At 34.5% G+C, this 16,502-nt stretch overlaps 1 long non-coding RNA gene across 2 annotated transcripts; it reads right to left on the reverse strand.

Annotated features, from left to right (window-relative positions):
• Positions 1 to 2,282: 2,282 nt before the first annotated feature.
• Positions 2,283 to 10,824, reverse strand: LOC110908278. Of its 2 annotated transcripts, XR_004879061.1 has the most exons (4): positions 10,503 to 10,824; positions 6,523 to 9,738; positions 2,581 to 4,049; positions 2,283 to 2,504 (listed from the first exon to the last, which is right to left on the reverse strand). It is a non-coding gene; the product is annotated as an uncharacterized LOC110908278 (long non-coding RNA). The 2 variants fall into 2 exon arrangements; XR_004879060.1 differs by having other exon boundaries at positions 2,283 to 4,049.
• Between the last annotated feature and the right edge of the window lie 5,678 nt (positions 10,825 to 16,502).

Here is a 16,502-nt window from a genome sequence, read left to right on the forward strand (position 1 = left end):
TTACAGAAATTAATATTTTTGAAATAAAAGACTTATGTCTTAATGAAAAACCTAAAAAATACACCTCAAGAGTTCAACAGAGATTAAACAAGAAAAAAGGTTACGGTTCTGGTTCAGGTTTTCAAAAGAAATATGACCATAACGGTAATTTCAAAAAGAAAGGTCTTGGTTTTACTCCGACAGAAAAACAGAAAAATGAAAAATATGTTCATGATTTTAAATCAAAAATGACATTTGTTTCAGGAACATCATCTGAAGAAGAAGAAGAAGAAGAAGAAAAGAAAGCATTCTGGAGGCACTCAAACGATGAGTTCTTTGCAAAGAAGCAAGATGAAATGAAGAAGATGGCTGAGCAGAAGAAAGATACGAGAACCTGTTTCCAATGCAACAAAGTTGGACATATTGCCAGGGAGTGTACTAAGGCAATACAATCAAAACAGGGAGTATCTCGTAAACTCAAAGAGAAAGTGGTTGAGTTTGAACCACCGATTGATAGAACTGAACTGTTTAAAAATTCTATTTTTGAAATTGGTGAATGTTCGAACAAGTTTTATCAGAAGAAAGCTAAATCTGACAACCAAAAATGGGTTGTTAAGAAAGCTGTTGAAAGCTCTAGTGATGATTCTGATAAGTCAAAATCAGAGGAGCTATCTTCTGGCGATGAATCTGACTCCACAAAGTCAGATGAGCCTCAGGTTGTTTCAAAAAGTGAAGCTATTTTGAAAGATGAAAAATCAGTTCCGATTGTGGATGATGACAATTTTCCATCACTTCGGGCTGAAAACTATAAGAAGAAAATTGGTAAAGTTGAAATTTCTAACCAATTTTATAATGATAAGCAGGTTTTTGATGCTGAGAAGGTCTTTAACCCCAAGGTAAAGCATATCTTTGGTAAGATGATTGACCGAAAAGTCAAAGGGGTTAAAGAGTTTTATGAGAAGAAGAGAGGAGTTAAGAAACCGAGTGTTGATGACTCGGTGACACCCAAGGCTGGTCAGGCTTGGGTGGATATTTTCTTTGAATGAAAAACCTGACTTGCCGGAGCTCCCAGGTTGGTAAGCGAGGAGCAGGTATCGGCATCTTTCTTGAGAAGATTTATTCGGTAATGTCAATCATTCAAAAGGTAAAAAGGTTTGTTTATGTTTTACTTACAAGTGGTTAAGAGGTTTGATTATGAATTTTTGCAAATGGTAAATCAAGGACATTAATTTGTACTTGCATTTTCCTACTAGTGGTTGAAATACAATATGATGAACCACATCCCCGAACCTATTATTGATATACCTACAAGTGGTAAAATCAATCAAACTTATTTTCCGGAAAAACCATTTTGATTAAAACAAACTTAAGTGTTTTGAAATCTAAATGGGAAAATAGTTTGTTGATAGGGGGAGTTCTGATTGTTTATGCCTAGTGGATGGAGAATTGAGGCGATTTGATATCGGTTGTCAAGTTCTTGTACAGTTTGTTTTCAAATTTTTTTAATATGTTTGCATTTTAGGGGGAGTAAAAATTTCAGAAAATCCAAAAACATTAGAAAATTTGAAAAAGTCAAAAACATGATAAAATTCAAAAATGAGTTTTTGTTGCATAAAAGAGGAAATTATAATACATCAGCGGACTGTCACAACATGCTAAAGAAATGTAAAATTAAAAATGTGATAAACAATCTCACTGTGGACGTGTCAGTAGGTTTTTACACACTTAGTAGACTGTGACGATATATAAACCTAAAAATTCAAACTTGCTTATTCTGTGGGTAACAACTTCTTGGATATATAACTAACCCCTGAAATCTTGTTTGAAAGGTCCCTTATTCTGAGATACTAGGTCTTTATGCTCAGTGATATCTGGGGTATTATCCCGGGACTTCTGTTGTATGGAAGTACTGACCTAGTCCCCGGATAATACTTTCTGCAAATGCTTGAAAAAGCGCCGCCCTCAGCAAGTTGATTAAACAATAAAATTGATAGTCACTGCTGTTGTAACAAAAAGATCCTCTAAAGGGGACACACCAAAAGTCGAAGCCGTCATCTCTTTGCGTATACGGAAGTTCGACCAGAGCTCTCACGGCCCTCGCATTTAACCCCTGACAGATATCATCTGTTGTATACTCACCTGTAAGACTGAATATTGGGATCTTGTAACGACCAAAATTCCTAATCCGAACGTAATATTATCATGCTATAATTTAACAAAAATCGGGCATGACCCGTTCGTATTATGAACAATTCCCTGTAAGACTAACTTGCAATAACTTAAAAATACAACACAGCGGAAAATATGAACCCAAAATTTCGTTCTTTAATAGACATAGTACTTACAGGAAAGTTCGAATACCAAATGTCATACACTCATTAAAAAGGATTTACCATGTTCCATTATATTAATACTTCGGACCTACATTTGTTAAACTATGTGACCGATCCTTCCCGTACAATCCTTTGCTCTTGACTCGATCTTCAATCTTTCCATCCTTCATAATGATGCTAAATCCAAGCAACCTGCATTCACCACATACATGTGCATCGGTTAGATTTAATGACATCATTCCTAAACTAAACACACATGATCAATAACCCGTCCGCGTTCCTTCTTCCCATACTGATCCTTACGAATATGCTTTCCATGTACATTCGTGCACTTCAATTCCTTAACCTTGGTAAAGACATTAATAGAGTACCTGCAATCACATTTCATACTCAAGACAACGGTTTAGTAACTTAACGCTTCCACTTATTTAAGTTGTACGAACACATACCCAAGTTCCATTCGCTCATAAGCAATGAATCCTAATTGAGACGCAGGCACAAACACACGTGTATTCATAGCCATGAACTTCCACACGTGATTACGTACCCACGTACAAACGTACAACCCTTATAAATCACTTAAATCATCCCAAGGTTTACTAAGGTATGCTGATTACAAGCTTCCATACAAATAGACCACGTACATACATTATAAACTGCACAATTCTACACTATTTTAACAGCTCGATATGCATAAAAACTGCACTATTTTAATAGCAATACACAGCACAATTCTGCACTATTTTAACAGCTCGATATGCATAAAAACTGCACTATTTTAATAGCAATACACAGCACAATTCTGCACTAGTTTGACATCTCAAAATGCATAAAAACTGCACTATTTTAACAACAATAAACAGCACAATTCTGCACTATTTTGGCAGCTCAAAATGCATAAAAACTGCACTATTTTAACAACAATAAATAGCACAATTCTGCACTATTTTGGCAGCTCAAAACGCATAAAAACTGCACTATTTTAACAACAATAAACAGCACAATTCTGCACTATTTTGGCAGCTCAAAACGCATAAAAACTGCACTATTTTAACAACAATAAACAGCACAATTCTGCACTATTTTGGCAGCTCAAAACGCATAAAAACTGCACTATTTTAACAACAATATACAGCACAATTCTGCACTATTTTGGCAGCTCAAAACGCATAAAAACTGCACTATTTTAACAACAATATACAGCACAATTCTGCACTATTTTGGCAGCTCAAAATGCATAAAAACTGCACTATTTTAACAACAATTAACATGAAAATTCTGCACTATTTTGGCAGCTCAAAAATGCATAAAAACTGCAATATCTTAACAACAATTAACATGAAAATTCTGCACTATTTTGGCCGCTCAAAAATGCATAAAAACTACACTAATATACTCTTATTTTAACCCGTTCGGTCTTCTTAGCGAACACCATCACCTCCAATAACCGAATCCTAAATAAACTTAGATTACCATACTTAAGTAACTCGCATATAGCCTTCCTAAAATGGTGTAGGAAGTGATTCAGAAATCACTTCCTTAGTGCTCCTTACTTGTTACAAATGTCAATAAAGCATCTTGCATAATTGCTAACATTTATCATACAAATAACCTCTTTTACTACTAAGGAAGGAGTCGGGGAGTTTACTTACCTCGTGCGTCCGAATTTACACATAGCTTCCGTGTTTACCTTCGACCCGTAGCGCTTCCATATTTGTGCCTCTATTGACATGACTCCTATCCATACATGTCATCATAATTGTAACACGGTTAGCTTATAAACATTCGTTCATTCGGCTTTCAAATCATGCAATATTTGACTTTCGTTAGCTTATTAACGCATATAAGGGATATGTATCATCATACTTTATTACTACCGAACATAACACATCGACTAGCAAGTTCATAATGCAATAGTTTCTCGCATACAACTTTTACCTTTTTAACTTCAATCCTATACATAATCCACTCTCATTTAAACTATGCCATTCACTTACATAACTATTGCATTCACATATAGTTTGCATTCCATAACACTTTTTACAAAAGATCAATTCCATAATTTCCACATACAACACAAGACTTCCTAATTCATTCAAAATTTATAAAATTAACCATTCAAGCATTTAATCGAACACTTGGTGTGCATATAACAACCTTAGCACTAAGTACAAGTGTTTTATGCATAACTTCTCTAGTAGTCTTCATAACTTTTATCAATCAAAATCACATAATTCATTCATAGTAAAACCCTAGGAGTTCATCAATTTTACTAGTACTCATACATTCATCATCACAATATTCAATCTATGGAACTACAAGATCACCAAACTACTAGATTAAGTGGGTTTTACTTGAAACCTTCAATACAAACGAAATTAAGCATAAAACATCTTCTAATGATGGTTCTAATACATACATCAATTCGATTTCTTCAATTTCACGAGTTGATTAAAACCCTAGTTTCATGAATATGCATCAAATCACAAAATTCAACTTACCTTGTCTTCAGTACACTTAGATTAGCAAGGAATTTACTTCATGCATTCGATTTTCTGGATCAATAGCACCTTAATTCCCTGAATTCTTGAAATTTTATGAAGGAAAAAGGGTTTTCCTTTCTCCCCTGGTTCTTGGTCGCGACCCACACACACCCACTATACTGGGTTTTTATTTTTTTTAATAAGTTAGTAACATAATTACAAGTTTAACCCCTCAAGGTTGTTTAAGTTATCATTCTTGTACTTTTTTTTCTAACTTTTAAACTTTCATTATTCATTTATAACGAACTAATCATTTAAAACATTTAAACATTCAAATAATCTTTTATAAAAAATTTGGGGTGTTACAAGTCTACCCCCCTTAAAAGAGGTTTCGTCCCCGAAACCTTTCACATTTTGTACTCCTACCATTTCACTGTAATCATTCAAGGGCATACTATAACACACATACATTCGGGTTCTTTGGCTAACGGTCTTACTCTTAAATAAACATAATGGCAGGTACTGAACATACCTTCTTAGGTTAAGCATTATACTTTCATAATCACAAAAAAGTCGGAGTCTTATCAAGAGCTCTTAACAGTGTCGCTTTCATTTTAATAATGCTAGCTACTAGCACACTTCATCGCTAGCGGTTCATTCGTTGAATTCATTCAAGGTGCATACTATTGCAAGAACATACTCGCGATCATATCATGTTTAAGGTTTGCTTCTACCTTTCTAATTAAGCATAGACTTTTATACGTTTACCCATCATGGTGGTTCAATAAATTTCCTTCTCACACATGTGTCACTCATGATACTTCATTCTAGCATTAATCACATAAGTTCCTATCCTTCATTTTCCTTAGTTCGTATTCAATCTACCAATTCACGCTTATGATTCATGAGTTAGACGTTATACTCACCAAGAGTTCTACCATTCTTTCCTATAAAATGGATGATTAGCACCTTTCATTCACATTCTTTCGAGTATGGCGTTAATTAAATCATCTTGTTTACATACTAGTCATTTCTAGATTCTTTTTAAAACTGTAGATCGTTTGACTTATTCATAGTGGGTTAATACCTGACCATTTTCTAACATATTACTTTCGTTGTTTGACCCGTTTACGACGGGTCAATACATAACCGTTCCTTTGCAATTGTTTAGCTTATTTGTCAACTTCTGCAGTTTGACTTTCCAAAGTCAATCTGTCACTTCTTTCTTATTATAAATACACATAACGAAGCACGCGTTTGTACTTCTTGTCGATTCAAGCATGCATACAATTTCATTGCTTCATGCTTTAGTGCTTCTCACGTATACTTGTCCTTTCCATTAAAACATAAGCCTTCCGCCCGGGTCGTAACCCGTCATTCCTTTGACTCTCTAGAGTCGAGTATTAACATATCTCATGCTTGATTTTATCTAAGGTTTATTTCTTACAACTAAAACTTCTGGCCACATCAACCGTTTTCAAAGTTTTATACTTACTTACTTAATGGACCAGACTGCTCTATCCATTCTTTTATTACTTGTTTATTACTTATCATTTTATTTCGTTTGACTTCTGGAAGTCTAATTTGTAATTTCATCCTTACATATGCGTAACAATTATCCTATTCTGACACATCCACCTCTAGTCGAGTCATAAGCTCCTATTAAAAGTATAACCCTATTTTTACATACCTAATGTAAGCAAAATTCATTGATTCGTTATTCATACCTTACGATGGTCCTTTCTTTCCAATTAGCGACATTGCGTGCCCATTCATCAAGCTCACCTATAAGTATAAAACTTAACAAACCAAAACATTAAATATCGATTAAAATGGCGATTACCATTTGACCCGCATGACTCATCCGTCCCTTTAACCATTCTTGCATACAAACATATTTGTGTATATATATAAGTTTAAGACATAACTTAGATAGTATCCTCTTCTTTTTTTTTTTTTTAATATTTACTTGCTTAGTCTGTAATTACTTACACATTCGAATCTTTTCATTTTTTTTATCATTCATTATGTTTTGAACCCGTCTTGCGGTTTATAACATCTCATTCCTACTTTTATTCTTTCTTTGTTTTGAATCCATCTCGCGGATTCTAACATATCATTCATGCTTTCATTCCTTTCATGCTTCGAATCCGTCTCGCGAATTCTAACACATCATTCATGCTTTCATTCCTTTCATGCTTTGAATCCGTCTCGCGAATTCTAACACATCATTCATGCTTTCATTCCTTTCATGCTTTGAATCCGTCTCGCGGATTCTAGCACATCATTCATGCTTTCATTCCTTTCATGCTTCGAATCCGTCTCGCGGATTCAAGCACATCATTCATGCTTTCATTCCTTTCATGCTTCGAATCCGTCTCGCGGATTCAAGCACATCATTCATGCTTCGAATCCGTCTCACGGATTCTAACATATCAGTCATACTTTCATTTCTGAAAGTCTTGCATTCCTCTTCACCCCCACGTCCACCTACTACCTAGTTCTAGCGGACATACCTGTAACCATTATCACGGTCTCACGAACGTCATATGTTTCTTGTGTACTGGCCAGGTACACAATCCGCATACTAGTTTCGTGTCTTCGTGTAATCGCCACCTTATGTCCGAAGAATTAGGTTTCGGCACGTGTAACATTTTCAAAACTTCATTATCATTCCATTATTACATTTTACTTAAAATTTTTCTTTCACTTGCTAGATTTTACCATTACATGTACTTACACATATTAAATATACGTACCTGGAATCAATTTATCTTACTACGTGCCTTGGTGTCGGTCCAAGACTGTACTCGCGGATCATCCTCTCCAACAACTATGCTTACCCTTCACATAACATGGTGTTAGTTTTTTTTTTAATATACATGCTTAAATACACACTTACATTAGCTTCTACCTTTAAATTTTGATCGAGTCTTGGATTGTACGGGTCCCTTGTCACAAGAGCACTCTGGTTTGAGTTCAAGTATTTACCTCCACATACTTGATTTCCCTCAAACCATGGCTCTGATACCAACTTGTAACGACCAAAATTCCTAATCCGAACGTAATATTATCATGCTATAATTTAACAAAAATCGGGCATGACCCGTTCGTATTATGAACAATTCCCTGTAAGACTAACTTGCAATAACTTAAAAATACAACACAGCGGAAAATATGAACCCAAAATTTCGTTCTTTAATAGACATAGTACTTACAGGAAAGTTCGAATACCAAATGTCATACACTCATTAAAAAGGATTTACCATGTTCCATTATATTAATACTTCGGACCTACATTTGTTAAACTATGTGACCGATCCTTCCCGTACAATCCTTTGCTCTTGACTCGATCTTCAATCTTTCCATCCTTCATAATGATGCTAAATCCAAGCAACCTGCATTCACCACATACATGTGCATCGGTTAGATTTAATGACATCATTCCTAAACTAAACACACATGATCAATAACCCGTCCGCGTTCCTTCTTCCCATACTGATCCTTACGAATATGCTTTCCATGTACATTCGTGCACTTCAATTCCTTAACCTTGGTAAAGACATTAATAGAGTACCTGCAATCACATTTCATACTCAAGACAACGGTTTAGTAACTTAACGCTTCCACTTATTTAAGTTGTACGAACACATACCCAAGTTCCATTCGCTCATAAGCAATGAATCCTAATTGAGACGCAGGCACAAACACACGTGTATTCATAGCCATGAACTTCCACACGTGATTACGTACCCACGTACAAACGTACAACCCTTATAAATCACTTAAATCATCCCAAGGTTTACTAAGGTATGCTGATTACAAGCTTCCATACAAATAGACCACGTACATACATTATAAACTGCACAATTCTACACTATTTTAACAGCTCGATATGCATAAAAACTGCACTATTTTAATAGCAATACACAGCACAATTCTGCACTATTTTAACAGCTCGATATGCATAAAAACTGCACTATTTTAATAGCAATACACAGCACAATTCTGCACTAGTTTGACATCTCAAAATGCATAAAAACTGCACTATTTTAACAACAATAAACAGCACAATTCTGCACTATTTTGGCAGCTCAAAATGCATAAAAACTGCACTATTTTAACAACAATAAATAGCACAATTCTGCACTATTTTGGCAGCTCAAAACGCATAAAAACTGCACTATTTTAACAACAATAAACAGCACAATTCTGCACTATTTTGGCAGCTCAAAACGCATAAAAACTGCACTATTTTAACAACAATAAACAGCACAATTCTGCACTATTTTGGCAGCTCAAAACGCATAAAAACTGCACTATTTTAACAACAATATACAGCACAATTCTGCACTATTTTGGCAGCTCAAAACGCATAAAAACTGCACTATTTTAACAACAATATACAGCACAATTCTGCACTATTTTGGCAGCTCAAAATGCATAAAAACTGCACTATTTTAACAACAATTAACATGAAAATTCTGCACTATTTTGGCAGCTCAAAAATGCATAAAAACTGCAATATCTTAACAACAATTAACATGAAAATTCTGCACTATTTTGGCCGCTCAAAAATGCATAAAAACTACACTAATATACTCTTATTTTAACCCGTTCGGTCTTCTTAGCGAACACCATCACCTCCAATAACCGAATCCTAAATAAACTTAGATTACCATACTTAAGTAACTCGCATATAGCCTTCCTAAAATGGTGTAGGAAGTGATTCAAAAATCACTTCCTTAGTGCTCCTTACTTGTTACAAATGTCAATAAAGCATCTTGCATAATTGCTAACATTTATCATACAAATAACCTCTTTTACTACTAAGGAAGGAGTCGGGGAGTTTACTTACCTCGTGCGTCCGAATTTACACATAGCTTCCGTGTTTACCTTCGACCCGTAGCGCTTCCATATTTGTGCCTCTATTGACATGACTCCTATCCATACATGTCATCATAATTGTAACACGGTTAGCTTATAAACATTCGTTCATTCGGCTTTCAAATCATGCAATATTTGACTTTCGTTAGCTTATTAACGCATATAAGGGATATGTATCATCATACTTTATTACTACCGAACATAACACATCGACTAGCAAGTTCATAATGCAATAGTTTCTCGCATACAACTTTTACCTTTTTAACTTCAATCCTATACATAATCCACTCTCATTTAAACTATGCCATTCACTTACATAACTATTGCATTCACATATAGTTTGCATTCCATAACACTTTTTACAAAAGATTAATTCCATAATTTCCACATACAACACAAGACTTCCTAATTCATTCAAAATTTATAAAATTAACCATTCAAGCATTTAATCGAACACTTGGTGTGCATATAACAACCTTAGCACTAAGTACAAGTGTTTTATGCATAACTTCTCTAGTAGTCTTCATAACTTTTATCAATCAAAATCACATAATTCATTCATAGTAAAACCCTAGGAGTTCATCAATTTTACTAGTACTCATACATTCATCATCACAATATTCAATCTATGGAACTACAAGATCACCAAACTACTAGATTAAGTGGGTTTTACTTGAAACCTTCAATACAAACGAAATTAAGCATAAAACATCTTCTAATGATGGTTCTAATACATACATCAATTCGATTTCTTCAATTTCACGAGTTGATTAAAACCCTAGTTTCATGAATATGCATCAAATCACAAAATTCAACTTACCTTGTCTTCAGTACACTTAGATTAGCAAGGAATTTACTTCATGCATTCGATTTTCTGGATCAATAGCACCTTAATTCCCTGAATTCTTGAAATTTTATGAAGGAAAAAGGGTTTTCCTTTCTCCCCTTGTTCTTGGTCGCGACCCACACACACCCACTATACTGGGTTTTTATTTTTTTTAATAAGTTAGTAACATAATTACAAGTTTAACCCCTCAAGGTTGTTTAAGTTATCATTCTTGTACTTTTTTTTCTAACTTTTAAACTTTCATTATTCATTTATAACGAACTAATCATTTAAAACATTTAAACATTCAAATAATCTTTTATAAAAAATTTGGGGTGTTACAGATCTGGATACAGGAGTATATTCAAGTAGTGGGACACACGGATAAGTTTAAGTTCTTAAAACACTAATATCGTATCTCGGATCAGTTGAAGTTTGTGTGAAAATTTAAGAGGACAAACATACTGACAATCTAGGTAAATTGTTTAAAACTTAATATGAAATCAAGCTTAACGGTGTTAGTGATATGTCTTAAAACTGACATGATCCTCTTGCACAAACTCGAAAAAAATATTGTCTGTAAATATTTTAATTCTGCATCTTGTACTTTCAGAAAAACCAAAAAGATTTTTAGTGTGTTTTAGCATAAATTTTGTAAAATCCAAAAAGATTTTCGACAACTGGTGTTGAAGAGCTGACTTTCAAAATTCCAAGTGCTAAACTTGATGAACTGGTTTGGGAGAGGTGTGTGTGAAAGATTTGAATTTAAATTTACAAGTAGTCATCAAAAGATTTGAACATAAAATGGTTCATCATTAACTAATTGATAGATCATTCTATGTTTCATTTTACAAGTGGTGTCTGAATGCTTAAATGTTTATCATAAATCTTATGTTTGTGGTAGAGTTTTGCAGGACAAGAGCTAGGAAAAGATCCTGAATTTGTGATTGTCAGACTGCGATCCCAGCTGATTGAGAGGGGGAGTCTGAGTTGCAAAGAGTCAGGTTCTGATCCAGAGATTATTTCTGCTGATTTGAGAGGGAGTACATGTTGGTGCTCATGAATTTAAAGATGTTAATATCTGAGGGAAATAGTTTGTTGATGATTAAAGTGAAAGAGAAGAGATAGAGATTGAGGATGCTTACAATGTCAAATATTTCAGAGAAAAGCTCAAAGACTGATAAAGACTGAAGATGCGAAGACTCGACACTGAAGACTCCGTCAACATCCGAGGGGAGTTTGTTGGTGCATCCGTCTGTCGTCTACGTCTTGTATCAAGTCTTGCGTAGAATAGGTTAGATCAGGGCACGGAATCCAAGATTTTGTCTTTGGAGGTGATTCCGCTTCAAATGACATCTTGTCATTTGGAGCGAAACCCCTATATTCTGATTTCGCCCGAGAGTGTTTTATGTCCTGATTTCGCCCGAAATGTATTAAGTCTGATTTCGCTCATGATGTAAAATGCTGATTTCGCTCCTATTGATCTTGCATATTGGAGCGAAATCAAGTCACCTATATATAGGATATCAGTTGGAGCGAAATTAGAATAGAGTTTAGGGTGATTGTCTTCCGGTGAGCCACGAAGTGCTGCCGAAGTGTTGACTCGATTGTAAACGTCGTTAAATCAATAGATTCAACAGTTTAAAGTGAATTCTCGGTGAATTGAACCTGATTTGTCTGCTTCCGTCGTTCAAATCAGGAAAAGTTCTTCTGATAGACTCAATTGGGTCCGAATCCGATCCTACAATTTGAGGTGAAAACTTACAAGAATTGCCAGGAATCGAGAGAAATGCGCCTGAGAAGGCGAATGGTCGGAGAAGAGCTGTCACATCACGTGAACAGTGATGTAACAGGTGGTATTTATAGGTGAAGAGGAGAAAAGAGGCGGTGTAGTGATTCGATCGGAGGGCCTTCCGATCGGATGGTTTGTGCGAGTTGGTTTCCGTCTTTTGTTTCGTCCGTTGAGCGTTGCGATGCGTTTAAGCAAGTTTCGATTAAGCGATGCGATAGTTTTAAATAATAGTTACACAAATAACATAACTAACATACAATAACATAAATAGATTTGCGTTTCCCGTCCGCGATGAGATTGCGTTGCGATAGAATTGCGATTACGGTTGCGATTAATCACCACAAACATATAATAACATGCACAAGTAACACGTAATAGTACACACACACGTAAAACAATATCTAGAACATGTGATTCAAGTTGCGATGCGATAGCAATGAGATTAGCGTTAAGTAGATTAGCGTTTAACTGCGATTTATTGCATTTACTCCACATAATACAACTAAAGTAACACAAATTAAAGTATCGATTATCAAGTCAAAGAGTACAAGTAATAATTAAGCAAGGAATGACATATCAAATTAGCAATCTTTTCTTCCTTTGACTTTGACTTTGACTTGTACTTTGACTTTCAAAAGTCGGGTTGTTACAATAGCTTCATCAGAGTTTAGTTAATCGGTGTCTTAATATAACAGTGTCCGTAATGCATCAGTGTTTAGAGTTTGTTAAGATTGTTAGATGTCACTGTTTAGGAGACGTCAGCAAAGATGCCACTGTGTTTAGGATTTACTATAAATAGACAGTGCCTGTACTGTTCTATTAGCTCTTTTCACCCACTTGCATCTTATACGAACTAACATTGTGAGCTCAGGCTGAGGGGGAGACAGTGTTCATGCATGCATAGTCGAAACATTGTGTATTCAATCTTTTGATTAATGAAAGCTTGTATGATGAAAACTATTCTTTCCTTGATTGTGTTATAAAGTTTTACTTCATTCCGCTGCAAATTATTTCTCTGTTTTATCTTTTTCCATCTCCATCTTATTAGAACAACACAATCAAGCAAAATTCAGATCCTAACACTTATTTGTCTAGGCACAAACCACAAACTAATCACTAGATTAGTTTGGTGTTTCTTCATTGGCGCCCACCGATTTTTTACAATCACTTTCATCTTCTTTTCTGAGCTGTTTTTTCTTTCGATCTATGGCTGATCAGGGAATCCCTTTTCCACCCATCGGTGCACACTCTTAATTAGGTACAGTGGAGGACATCTCACACGTCCAAAACCTACCTAATGACGAGTATGCCGAGGGGGAAGGCACAAATGTTGGGGCCATCGCGCAAGTGGTATTTGTACCACCCAAACGGTGACCTCAACAAGTCATGGTGCTGGTCCGTCAACACCAACGCCATCAGGAATGTCTACGCTGTTAGGACTACCAGAAGGGGAAACTCTCGCCTCCTGGTATGCAAAAAGCCAAGCGACTTTGAATCTCATCTACGCGCAGCATGCGTTACTTCAAGCCTAGACATAGCCATCTCCATTGGTGACACTTGCACCAAGACAGGTGAATGAGACGCCGCCTCAGGAGCGCGTACAAAGACAACAGCATGAAGGACCCTCATCACCAAGAAGGCAGAGTGCGCGTGATACGCACGACACTTACGGTAAAACTGACAGTTATTAATGTAGACGACAATCTTGTATCAAGCTCTAATGAGAACTTATCTCAAAATCTTTTGAAATTAGTATTAAAACCGGATTTGGGGAATCGTAAGGCATTGTTTCACCCTTTGACAACTACATATTTCCTCGCTTCGATCTTATCATTCTTCTAGCAACACAAATGACTGATCCTCGATCTAGCACATATCATATCCGACATTCTAACACTCCAAACAATCTGTATAAAATATTCTTGCAGTTTTGAAAGAATTAGAGAAATTGGAATTTGATCTAACTAACTCCCTAGTTGACTTCGAGCAACATATATTTTCCTTATTTCTTTTACTTACTATATCAATATTCCTTGTGGACGTAAGAATGAGTTGCCTTCAACAACCCATTGTTCATGAAGATTCGAAAATGATAATTCTATATTGAACGAATTTCTAGTTCATGTTCACTCATTTATTGAATGAACAAACGTAAAGGAACTTTCCGCCAAAACAATTGGATGAAAGTTCACGACCCAACTTGGGGTCATCTAAATTGAAAATTGGGAATTTTCAAGAAAATCACAAAAAATGGGAACCACCTCTAAGTCTAAAACCTTTATGTATTCATTTCACTTTCTTAATGTTTTTGATGTATACTTTCATGAGAAAACACACAAAAAGAAAAAGAAAAAGAAACGAGTGCCTTGGAGATACATCAAATCAAACGAGTTTCAACTAATATAACAACTTTCTCTTTTGTTACCACTTGTAGCCAACAATGGATATATTATATACAGACAAAAGATCAAATACAAATAGAGTTATTGTACAAAACGTACGAATGGCATGGAAAAGTAAAAAAAAATGTAGTGGCATTTTCGTAACTATTTTATTCGTAGAGTAATTATCTTAGTGAACTAGTAGAGTAATTATGATACACTTGTAGAGTAATTTTGAATTTTATGTTGATTGATGTACTTGTAGAGTAATTTTGAATTCTATGTTGTTTGATGAACTTGTAAAGTAAAAGCGTTTGTTATTATTATTATTATTATTATTATTATTATTATTATTATTTTCATAAACTGGTAGAGTAATTATGATGCACTTGTAGTATAATAATGATAAACTGGTAGAGTAATTATGTTAACTTGTAGAGTAATTTTGAATTGTATATTGTTTGATGAACTTGTAGAGTAATTGTGTATGTTATGTTATTTTGATGAACTAATAGAGTAATTAAAATGTACTTATTGAAAATTTTGAATTACTAGTTATTTGATGTATTTGTAGAGTAATTTTGAATGATTAGTTGTTTGATGCACTTGTAGAGTAATTTTGAATGATATCTTGTATTAGTGTATTAATAATGAACTCGTAGAGTAATTATGATACATTTGCAGAGTAATTTCGAATTGTATGTTGTTTGATGAACTTATAGAGTAATTGTGTATGTTTTGTTATTTTGATGAACTGGTAGAGTAATTATGATACACTTATAGAGTAATTTTGATAATTACTCTAAGAATAGATACACTTGTAGAGTAATTTTGATAAATACTCTATGAATAGATGCATTTTTAGAGTAATTTTGATAATTACTCCACGAATAGAATAATTACGAAAATGTCACCGCGTTTTTTACTTTTCCACCTTATTCGTATGATAAGTTTATTTGTACTGGATCTTTACTCTTAATTATGTAATTTCTTCTGACCAATTATCGTATATAGGTTTTCCAATACGCGACTAGCCTTCTGATCAATTGCCATACATAGGTTTTCCAAATTATGCGACTAGCATCACCTGATGTACAACTATTTTAACAAAACTAGTATTAAGCACCCCCACCCGCGTTACGGCGGGGGCGTTACACCATGACAAATAGCATCAATGCCACACTATCGCGAGCGACCACCAACACTGAAGTTGTGACGTGTCAATGTGAAGAAATTAGACCGAAACACAAAACATGGAAAATAATAACTAAGTTGATCCCCACACGTTATGTCGAACTTGTCAAAAATAGGCGACGTAAAAACGTTAAACCACACATGCATGTTGCGCCGTGCTAACTCGCAAAATTTAGAGTAAAGCGTAAAACGAAAAAAATTGCGAAAAATGAAAAGTGTAAAAGACCAAAGTTGAAAGTAAAAATATTGTGAGGTTAAATTATAAAAGATAAAAAGTTTTGGGTTATGAGTATAAAAGCCAAAGTTTTAGGTTAAGTTAACTTATCAAATACCTTTGGGTTAAAAGTAAAAAAAAAAAATCAATTTTGAGAAAAAAAAAAACTCCTAGAGTATTATATACAACAGATATATGCATAAACAAGTTTCTAATTTATAGTATTTAAATTTAAATTAATTAAATTAAATGAATAAAGTTATAACACTTGTACAAACATATCTAATCACGATTTTCTCCTAAACTAATACTTAAAAAAATAAATAAAAAACACTAAAAAAACTAATCACGATTTTCTCCTAAACTAATACTTAAAAAAAATAAATAAAAAACACTAAAAAACCTCTTGATTT

This window comes from Helianthus annuus, chromosome 14, assembly GCF_002127325.2.
Source record: "Helianthus annuus cultivar XRQ/B chromosome 14, HanXRQr2.0-SUNRISE, whole genome shotgun sequence".
In the NCBI taxonomy this organism is placed as follows: domain Eukaryota; kingdom Viridiplantae; phylum Streptophyta; class Magnoliopsida; order Asterales; family Asteraceae; genus Helianthus; species Helianthus annuus.